Source organism: Pristis pectinata, chromosome 2 (assembly GCF_009764475.1).
Source record: "Pristis pectinata isolate sPriPec2 chromosome 2, sPriPec2.1.pri, whole genome shotgun sequence".
NCBI lineage: Eukaryota > Metazoa > Chordata > Chondrichthyes > Rhinopristiformes > Pristidae > Pristis > Pristis pectinata.
Genome location: NC_067406.1, coordinates 62,018,703 through 62,029,875, shown reverse-complemented (window position 1 = coordinate 62,029,875; position 11,173 = coordinate 62,018,703). Strand labels below are relative to the sequence as shown.

The window sequence follows — 11,173 nt, the reverse complement described above, 5'->3', positions numbered from 1 at the left end:
CCTTCCTCCTGTTAGATCCAAGATCCGCAAATAAATTCTTACACAAGGGAACTTTTTTTTCGGTAAATATTTGTTAATGAGCGCGCACCAGAGACTACTCGAATGAGACCGGTAATTACAGTTAGATGGGCGAAATGAAGCTGGGGGTCATTCCTCATTCTCCAGTGAGTGACAGACAGGCTCCGCTCGCTGGCAGCCGTCCCGCGGATGCACTGAAGCTTCATCAAATGCATGATCATAAACAGGGCAATGCTTTGATTTCCGTTCTGTGACACTGCTGTTTGGAACAGTTTTGCTTGTTTAAAATGCACATCAAAGCATTCATTTTGAGTAAGGTCACAACACAAATGGAAAAGAAAATCTAAGTAATTACGGGATTCTGGATTGCGAAATATTGTAGCAAATTGCATCTTTATTCATGAAACGGAGTCTACAGTTATTACTCCGACCCACACCTGCGTGAAGCCGTCATGGTTGTACTTTTAATGTTAGGGATAAATCTCGACGTGGAACAAGTTTGCACTGGAGTAATCTGTAAATGAGTGATCTGCCATCTTCAGACTTTATAGGATTATACTGATGTGTGTTTGTGTAAATAATTACATTGCATATTGACGACCTTTCTCGACTGCACGGGTTGTATGCACGCTAACGCTGGATTCCACCCCTCCCCACCCCAATTTTATCTACATTGGAAAACAATCTAACCCAAACTAGGCTAATGCAATCTTTAACACATTGTACGTGATCCAAGAGGCCCATCCACAGTAGCATTGAAGTGAATGGTAGGTCGAGAATTAGATGGCAGCATTACAACAGTAACTATCATGATATTGCATAAATTTGCACCATTAGCTACGAGAGGTTGGACAAACTTGGAGCTTCGGAGGCTAGTGGGCCACCTGATAGAAGTTTATAAAGTTATGAGAGGCATAGATAGGGTAGACAGCCGGAGTCTTTTCCCGAGGGTGGAAATGTCAAATACTAGAAGGCATAGCTTTAAGGTGATTGGGGAGGGGGGGGGGGGGGGGGGGAAGTTTAAAGGAGATTTACGAGGCAAGTTTTTTTTACAGAGAAGGTGGTAGGTGCCTGGAACAGGCTGCTAGGGGGAGCAGATACGATGGCAATGTTAAGAAGCATGTAGACAGACATATGAACAGGCAGGGAATGGAGGGATGTAGATCATGTGCAGGCAGAGGAGATTAGTTTGGATTGGCAGCGTGGTCGGCACAGACATGGTGGGCCGAAGGGCCTGTTCCTGGGCCATACTGTTCTAAGTTCCTTCCTATTCAAACCTAACGAGAGGGGCACTGCGGCCACCGAGCGGGCGCCTCTACAGCGGGCGATGGGAATCTGATCTGACCCCACCGTGGAACAAATGGATTCCCTGGACCTGCCAGTTCTTGCCTCCATCCACTCCAACTGTAGAGTGGCGGAGCTGTTAGGACTGGGGAGCTGGTGTCAATTGTGTTGTTCGGGCGCTGAATTAGCTCGAGGGTGCCATGTTTGGCGATGGGATGTTGAAACTGGATTATCCATGGCACTCTGACCCGACCTATGCAGAGCTGTAGTAGCCAGTGTGCTGATGCGGGGTGACCATCCAGTTTGATCCTTTGGTGAGATCCAGAGTGATGGGCTGGTCATTGGGAGTGGCATTATTCCAATCTATTATTCCAGACAAACCAACGGGCCAATGCACGATGGGCATGTCTGAGTCGCCGCCCAAAGGCTAACCAAGTACTGCGAAATTGCTTGGCGTTAACAGTTCAGTAGCGGAGGCTCCTTCATCACGGCCCCAACTCCCTCCCCATCTCCCGCACATATTTCACTTGTACTCAGCTTGCTCTGTCCTTGATGTTTACATCACCCCGTCAAAGTCGGTGACCAGTTTGTTTCCAGAGACCAGCAATGGCTTTAAGAATAACACCAGAACTCCTCCTTTCCTGTCCAGCACAAGTGTCCAAGACCTGTTAAAGTCGTGTAACCACGATCTAATTCTAACCAAAGTGGATCAGTGACACTAAACCGATTGCTTATAAATTAAAGGAACGTCGTGAAAAAGGCAGCTAAAATTATTTATTATATGTCAATATGTCAGAGTTTTGGTAATTATACAAGATGTATCTAATGCATAGTTATGAACAGAAAGGGGTAAAAATAAAAGGGTCAGCTGAAAGGAGGGCGGGAACAACAGGGGAGACGCAAAGGGGGCAGGAAGGGAATAAAAACGAGTTGGAGGGGGGTGAAAGGCAAAGGATTTAATGTAAAGACTGAGAACATCCCCCCCCCCCTCCACCTTTCTAAAGCCCTGTTTATTGTTCGGGAAGTGGGCAGAGTTACACACTACTCCTTTATAACACGCCCCTGCTCCCATTTAAAACGTTCAAAATGCCCCGGCGCGGGTTGCCGACCGGTCACTTTGGGTAATACGGTATTCCCGAGCACCCACAAACAAGAGACTGCCCGGACTGGCCTGGCGTTGCCTTCAACGATTTCCTGAAACACATGTGGAAGTAATAGTTCGCCTGTACCTTCACAGCGCTGAAGATATATTACCGCAGCTAGCGGCTGGAGGCAAGATGAGAAACAGCACTTAAAGCGAAAAAAAACCCAGAACCATCGCAGCCGCTCTATTCAGCAAAGTCTGACTGACACATACTTTACCACCCGTGTATAACCCCCTGTGCTTGTTCAAGACTGCTACCCCTTTCCAATACCCCCCAAAACTTCCACAAGCCCCACGCTGCTTTCAAACGCAGAGAGATAGGGACTGAGGCAAAGAAACGTTTCAGAACAACCTTATTATACACTCATTAGAGATTTCTGCGCAAAGAGCCCGGGCAATGGTCAGCGTCACCTCCAAGCGAGCAGCAACTCAGTAGGACAGAGCAAGGGCGCCTCCTTCTTTCGCTGATGGGAGTTGCTTCAACCATTCCTCAAAAGGGCCAATTTATCACACAGCAACACAATTACATAGTGTTAAGAAATGTGTTCTGCTTTTCAAAAACTTATTTTTCCCTGTAGATTTATGGTGGTCGTAAACGCTGAGGAAAAAAAAGCGTTTAGGCTGCTCTACCACACCCCCCCCCCACCTTAAAGGCGGTCAGTTCTCCTTAACTCCAAATCCTTTCATTTTAGTTAAACTTCTTTCTTTAGGAATATTCTTGCGCAGAGACATTGCCCTGATAAATTTAGGGGTCGCCTGAGGTGAAAATCTATTCACAAAGATCGGGGAGCAAAAAAAAAGGAAAAAAAAAACATTTTCCTCCATATAAAACTTTCTTCAAAAAGCACATATGGCAACTTTCTGAACAAGACAGGCCTGGATGTGACTGTGCCCTGTTGGATAAGAGTTGAAGAGGCCCAACCTCCTCAATCTGAAGCCAGCAAGACTTCCAGCGCTAACTGTGAGCCGAGACTCTTATTCTGAAGCGACCACAGGGGCTTCATTTCCTGACAGTTATTTACTTAAAGCAAATGATTAGTTTTTTTGGAAGGATGGACTGCAACATTGAATCAATTACAAGACGCTGTTCTGTGCGCCCATTAACAACCAGAGTCCGACTCCAACGTTAAAGCTCTATGTTGCCCCCCGTTTTAAGAGGAGTTTGTGGATTTACCACTTTATGCAAGGTAAGGGGAACGTGATGTAAAATTTATTAAGGCAATGCTGGTTTGTTTTATCATCATTGATAGCCGATTTCTTAAAGAAACCGCGCTACAGAGGTGTGACAGAGGAACCCAGGTTGCAGTTTCTCTGTTTCGTTCTCCCACACGCAGACCCAGTTGTAGGATTGTTTTGAATTTATTCTGAGAGTCCGTCCCCCCCCGTATTAATTTCGACGACTATTCTCTGAAGATTGTTATCTTTGGCTTGAAAAAAGTGCGGGAGTGTGCATTTCTTTGACTTGGACGAGAGGCTGAGGTTTGAAGTTAAATGCTTGTCTGCGATTGCAGTATATATATTTTTTGCTGTGTTGCTGTTGAGTGAGGCAAGTAAACGGTTCCCTTGGATGGTGTTGTGTCACGTCAGCCCCTCGCTACATTTCACTTGGACAGCACTAACGATGATGGCTCCAGTGCGCAAATTCTATAATGACAAACACATTGGCGGTGGATGTGGAAGCCATCGGGTGCCTGCGTCAGGGATTTGAGGAATTTTGAACAAGATACAGGCTTTTTTTTCTGGGAATACTCTGCTGTCCTGGGATCGAGGGTGGAGGAGGGAGAGATTTTTGGATTGTTCAGGAGCCCTGCCATGCGGATGAATCACATAAACAGGAAGGAAAGGAGAACGGTGCCAGGACAGTTGGATTGTCTGTGAAGCGGGCTGTGCGAAGAGACTTGTGCGGAACTTTCGCTGGGAGCAAAGGAAATAAGTGGCAGAGGTAGGGAACAGAACGGTTGTTTATTTTAGTTGTGCGACTCTTTGTCTTCGAGCTTTCTGCTCCTTTCCCCCCCTCCCCTCATCACTTCGCTCTGTTTGCGCTCAGATCCCTTTCCCTGCATCTTTGGCTGTTTCTTTTAAGCATTAAGCTCTTTCCTGTATTCCGCGTCCCATCACTAAAGCAGTTCTCGTTCTGCTCTTCACTCCTATCTTTCCCAACCGCTTGCACCCTTTGCCCTCTCTCTTTCCTTCTTTCTCCCTCTCATTTAAAAAAAAATTGTCACACTTTTCCTTTTTTTCTCTCACTCCTTTCCTTCTCATCTCGCTCCCTTCTCTCCATCTCCTCTCGCCGTCTCTCTTTCTCCTCATCCCCTTCCCCCTCCCCTCTCTCTCGTACACACACTCCTCTGTAATACATCTGTACTCTATTATAAGTTCCCCTGCTCTTTTAGTTCTGTTTTTTTTTCCCTGAAAGGAATGGGACTCGCAGTTCCCCAACACCGCACGCCCAGCTACGGCGTTCTCCCCTTATCTCGGCCACAGTCTCCCCCTCTCCTATCATCCTCTCACAGTCCCCACCGCCCAACCCCAGCATTTCGCCGGATTTTCACACAGCAGATTGAAAAACAGCAGGCGGGCGGTCGCGCAACCATTTGGCCCGAAGCGATCACAGCTCTTCACCTAAATGCCAAAGCCCAGCGGGAACACTGAAGCAGCTGTCCTGGGTGGCACCGAAACGGTTAACGTGAGCCAAGGCGATTAAAGAAACTGCATAGAGAGTGGGCATCCTATCTCAGTCGGTAGCTGGCACTTTAAGGAGTGGCGCCTTGCTGCTGCATTTAGCCATGTAAAGTCTAATACAATGGAGCGCCTGTAAGACAAGCTTTTGATAAAGCAATTTCTATCCCAGGGATATCCCTTCTATTCGCCCCAGATTAATCCCTTTATTTGACAAACTTGAGGCGACTGTTTTAAACTATTATAACCCGTTTCTTTTTGTTGTGGCGATCGTGTGGTCAATGTAGTTGTATTCCGGGCAGGGAATTCAATCTTTTATTAACTTGTAGCTGCATTGGGAAAGGTTTCTAGGTGCCGATTCAAATCAGGCAGTGACGCTGGCCGCTTTTCTGAGACGCGGAGATGTTTAGTACAAACGGGGAAAGCTTTTCCTCGACGTTTGCAAATTGCCAGTTCAAATGAACACGACAGAGTTTTCATTAAAACCACCCTTCCTCCTTTTGTAACATAAGAGAGGCGTCCATTGCCCAATCGCATCTCCCAGCCTCCGAGGGGGCGAGTAGGATTTTTGCAGCAAGGGTCTTGAATGCTGGCGGTGGTGTGGTTCTGGCCCTGTCAGCCCGGATTCAGCTCCCCTTTTTGATGGACTCCAGAGGGTGAACATTAAAAGCGGTTCGCTGAGTCTGATAACTAAGACTTATGTGTCTGACTTTTACTACAGTAGGCAGGGTAATGCTTTACAGTCACAGAATCCAAGAACTCTTCAAACACGTTCTGGTATATACTTGTGCACACATAGGGCGAAGCCCATTGTCCAGATAAACGAATTTTCATTTGAGAAATCTTTGGTAGTCAAGAGACAAATAAAAATGATGAGTTATTGGTTTTCGAAGTAGAAACCCCAACCCGTACAAAACTGAAATGACCAAAGCTACAACTGATGGCTTCGACCTTGTAAGGTTCACATAGGTGCTAGGCTGTTGCACCTAATATGTAGCATTGGTAGGGTTAACGTGATTACAAAATTGTTTTGCTTTTACAAAAAGCACTGAGTTTGAAATGTAGGGACATTGATAAATGATTTATATGGCTGATTTATCGATTTTTCACGTAACTATTAGAAAAGTAATAGGACGGAAAATTACATGCATGGTGAGGAAACGAAAATAAGGCAGGTTCAATTTTGTTTTCACTGATTTAGATCGAATTATTTATAGAACACAACATCGGTAGTTAGGACCGAAGTGTACAAGTACGTTAATCTGAGGGCGACATGGGGATCTATAGCTCCCCCTACACAGTAAGAGTAGAATTGCACCCCGGGTTTAATATTGTTCCAACAGTTCTCGTGTCCCCCACTAACTGGGAATAAATGGCAAAAAACAGTTTTCAGGAAGTGGCAGTTCCAGGGGTAATTTAGTTGACCCAGTTGGTCGCAGTCATTTTATTTTTTTGTAGGGCCATAGCACGATGTTACTCCAGCTTGCAGAAGGAGAGTGATGTTTACTCTCACCACATTGTTTACACACCCTCTGGTTATTCCCTTTCGGTATCCCAAATGCATTGGAGGTTCTCAACAGACTAGCCGTAGAAATAAATCAAATCAAACACTCGCTGCACTGTTGTGGCAGTAGAAGGCACAGTGCTGGATTATTGGGGTGACATCGCCTGTACATTAATAGGCAAGCCGTCTTTACATGTACCCATGTACATCTGTTTACGCAGAATATGGGGAACGCGAATAATATGAACTTTAATTAGATTGAATAGAAATTTTAACAATCGGATGTGCTTCGCCGGATTTTGTTGAAAGGATACTGGAAAATTAAACAGTTGCTTCAGAATTTGACAAAACAATCCAGATATCTCTATTGCGCCACGTTCTCCGAAAGGGAACAGTGTTCATAAACAAAAATGTTTATTACATGGTTACCGCTTTTAGATTTACTTATAGTCTAACATAACCTTCATTTAACGAACACAGTGTATCTTTAAATTAAAATAGCCATTATATTTTCTCCGTAAGCCTGCAGTTTAAAAAAGGCCAAATACTTATTGAATCAAAAGTAAATTGTAGGATTCAAATCCTGGGAAAAATTAGACACCAGCATCTGATTTAAATTTAGCCCAGAGCCCTGGCTCTGCGTAATTAACATTACTTGCTTTCTCAGAAATAGATGTTTACAGTTTCTGCTTGTTGGGCGGTGTTTCCGTCTCACCGGCAGGCAAATCACCGGGACCAGCCCGTTTTCCACACATTCTAACTTCCAGGGAAGGATTCGGTTCTGCTCTAATTATTTCCCGCCGTAAATCACTTGCTAAAAGAGGATGAGAATGAAGGATATAGTTTTGTCTGTTTATTTCGTTTGAAAAAGTTAAAACCAAATTCAACAATACGTGAAACTGTTAAACAAACTATTAGATTATTCCCATTTAATTAAACTAAAGCATTAATTTACTTAGTTAATCTTTAACGTCTTAATGTAAACATAATGCGAATATAGAAATTATACTTTATAGCTGTTTTCCTGACCACAGTTGCTTAGATTTAGATTTGAGTTGTTTCCACGTCCAATAGTACACACAATATAACTAACGTTGGAAAAAGTACGAAATTACTGCATTAAAAGTAAATATGTGCTGTAAAATATAAAGCTGGATGCGGATGTTGTGTCTGTGTAGCGGAGTTCTGTGCGTCCGCTATCAGTGTGAATGAGAAAGTGGGGGTGGGTGTCCATGTTAAAATCCAGGCACTTCCCTGCAGCAGTCTGCTTTTCGGTGGAGACACAGCTCCGCCTCGTGGACAATCGCTCGCAGTACGAACCAAGACAGTGTTAACCCTTCACCGGCTTTCCCAGCCAGAATTCTCTCTCAAATAGACTTGCTTCCTAGCGAAGCAACATGGAAGAATTTTATTTAAATAATAATGATTAAAAAAATCAATGATAACTTTAAATGAACCTATCTGCAAGTAAGTGTGAGCTAGTTCCAAGTTTAGAATTCTTCGAACAAATTTAGATCCAGCTGCTTCTTGGGTTAGTAAATCAATATTAACCCTTGGTCTTAGACCCTCATTTGACATTATGTTCTGACTGGTGAAGTTAAAGGAAATGAGATTTGATTAGCAATTGTCTACAATTTCTTTGACACATGCCCAGTTAGTTTTTGGCTCATCACAGGTATTCTCATGCCAGGCTTTGCTTTGAACTATTGAACTGTTACTGCGCAATACAAGGACTTTTGTTTTCATAATGAATTGAAATGTGCTTTAAGATGAAACCAATTCCCATCATAACCCCGATTATAATTTTGTACAGACGAGATTACCTACCTCAGACTCTAATCTATGTGACAACAGTTTAGATAGATCACAGTGCTTTTAAGATCAGAGTGAGAGAGGATGTTGTGTTGTAGAAGATGCACACTTATGCCTTCGGGGCACTGGTTGTGTTTTGTCTTCCCCGTAAGAGCTTCCCTGAGGGTCAGTGTGTTGCCAGTTGAAGTAGGTTTTGAATGAACAGAGACTTTCTTTCCATTCACAGATCATCTGCTAAATGACTACAGATGAGTTTATGACTCTGAATGTTTGCCAATTTGAATCCATACTGAAGTGTGCAGAATTGTATTTTTTTGGAGGGGGAAGGGGAGGATGAGCAGTTCCAGCCGGTAATCAGGAAAGAGAATGAGCTGTAATTTACAATCCCTTTAACACCTCAGAGGGGGATAATTTGTCAGTGTTTTTAATGAAGTGGGAAATGGATTAAAACATTCCTATTTTACTAGAAATTCAGGCCAGAAGAAATTGGAAGAAGATTTCACCACTGGCAAGTATTAGAACACAATTCATGCTCCTTTACTCCCTTAGTACAAAAGGGTGCAGTTTTCTCAATTCATCTATGGCCCTATATCCAAAAGATATGTTTTAAGAAATGCCCAACAAAATCACAGAAATAAGCTCCTTAAAATCTATTTCTGACCAAGATTTTAGTCAACATTGAGAATATCGATGGATGTCAGCGTGTTTGAGTGCTCTTTTAATGCATCTAGGTACACTTTACGGCATTAAAGATGCAATGTAAATTCAGTTGTAGTTGCTTTGTAGTGTATTACCTGAAACACATGAAGTTCACACATTCTAGTATGTATCAAATATTTTATTTATTTTCTACCATTATTCGTCAAATCTCCTTCCATCTTACATCATTTTCTGGGAAGAATTTAAGAGCGGTCATTGTTCTCTGTCCTGGAGTTTGATATGGAATGTTTGGGGCCAGATTCCTGTCACGGCAAGCATGGCTGTCAATCCAGTATCATGCTGAGAGGAGGCTTCTTGTGAGCTGCATGTGCAATGGAAACCTACATCAATTCTTCAATAATGACTGTCTCATAGGATTGAGAAGCCCATCAGTGAAAGTGACCACACACTGGAACGTCACAGGGAATAAGCTCAGTGAAATCTCTTGAGTGTTGTATGTTCCATAAACCCTTAGCTTGTAGCTGGCTTTCAGTTACTCATACTCCCATGCGCATTTCCCCAAGAACTATGCGTTTGTTATAAATTGCTGCATTATGTGGCAGAAGTTCAATTATTGACTTCACAGGATTAGTGGAGGGAGTCAGGAGGAACTGATTTAGAACTGCTTGTGTTGAAACACTTGATGAAACAATGTCCCTGGAACAACTGTGGCCTGCAATTGAATCCAAGTTTTGTAAAACAGGGTACTCCATAATACAATGACTTTCTGCAATCAAGGCTGATTAATTCACCATTTACAAGGGTCCTACAGTGTTTAGTTGTCCATCAGAAACAAATGCTTATAAACTAATGGCAGCATTAAACTCCCTGCAAAGACCTGACGTTTACAGGTAGCTTGTTGTTTCACCAATTTAGTAGAGTTTATTGACTCACGTGTTTGCACCAATGGATTTGCAACCATGGCCTTTGTGATCTGGGGAGAAGGCTAGCAGGTTGTGTGGGGCGCAGGGAGTAAGTGAATGGCAGGGGCACATCCCTTTAGGCAGTGACATGAAGCCTTTCCCTTCTGAAAGATCACTGGGACAAGCTTGGGGAAAGTCCCCCTCTGCAGTGAGCCACAGTGAACAGCAGTGGTGTGAGCTTCAGAAATGCAAGGCTTATACTTTGACCTTCTTTCCTTTGCTCTGAGCCCTCTTGCCAAGCTGTCATTGTGAGCTACTGTAGGAAAACAGGAAACAATTTCCTAATCAAAGTATTTCCTGACTGGAACTTTCTCATCTAGCCTCTAAGTCAATCAAAACAATTAAAAATAACAATAAAATGGTGAAATAGCTTTAAGAATCATATTTTATCTTTTCCAAGATGGTTGTGGTTATTGGAGGTGAATCATCTAAGTCACAGGACATCACTGCAGGAGCTCCTTAGGTCAGTGCCTTGGGCCCAACTGACTTCAGCTGCTTCTTCAATGACTTCCTTCCATCAAGGTTAGAGCAAGAACGTTTGCTGACAGTTGCACAATATTCAGTCCCATTCGTAACTCCATTTGAAAGTGAAGCTTCCCATGCCTGCATGCAGCAGACCCAGGTGACTTTCAGATATGGGCTAATAAGTGGCAAGTAGAGTTCATGCCACAAAAGTGCCAGGCAATGGCCATCCCCAAGATGGTGCCGAATCACTAACCCTTGCCATTCAATATCATCACCAAGTTGTCCAGCATTAACATCCCAGGGCCACCATTGACTAGAAGCTCAGTTGGGCCAGCTGTATAAATACTGTGGCTTGAAGTGTGGGTGAGAAGCTGGGTAACTTGGAGTGTCCTATCTCCTGACACCCCAAAGCCTTTCCAGCATCTACAAGGCACAAGTCAAAAGGACGATGAAATACTCTTACTTGAATGGATGATAAGATAAGATCTTTATTCATCACACGTACATCGAAACACACAGTGAAATGCATCTTTGCGTAGAATGTACTGGGGGCAGCCCGCAAGTGTCGCCACGCTCCCGTCGCCAACATAACATGCCCACAACTTCCTAACCTGTACGTTTTTGGAATGTGGGAGGAAACCAGAG

General features: G+C 43.6%; 1 protein-coding gene across 1 annotated transcript in view; it reads left to right on the top strand.

Annotated features, from left to right (window-relative positions):
* Nucleotides 1–3,347: 3,347 nt before the first annotated feature.
* Nucleotides 3,348–11,173, top strand: part of pdgfra (platelet-derived growth factor receptor, alpha polypeptide) — a 44,337-nt gene continuing 36,511 nt past the window's right edge. The window contains 1 exon segment of the mRNA XM_052045700.1: nucleotides 3,348–3,633. The gene's annotated coding sequence lies outside the window, so the exon portion shown is untranslated.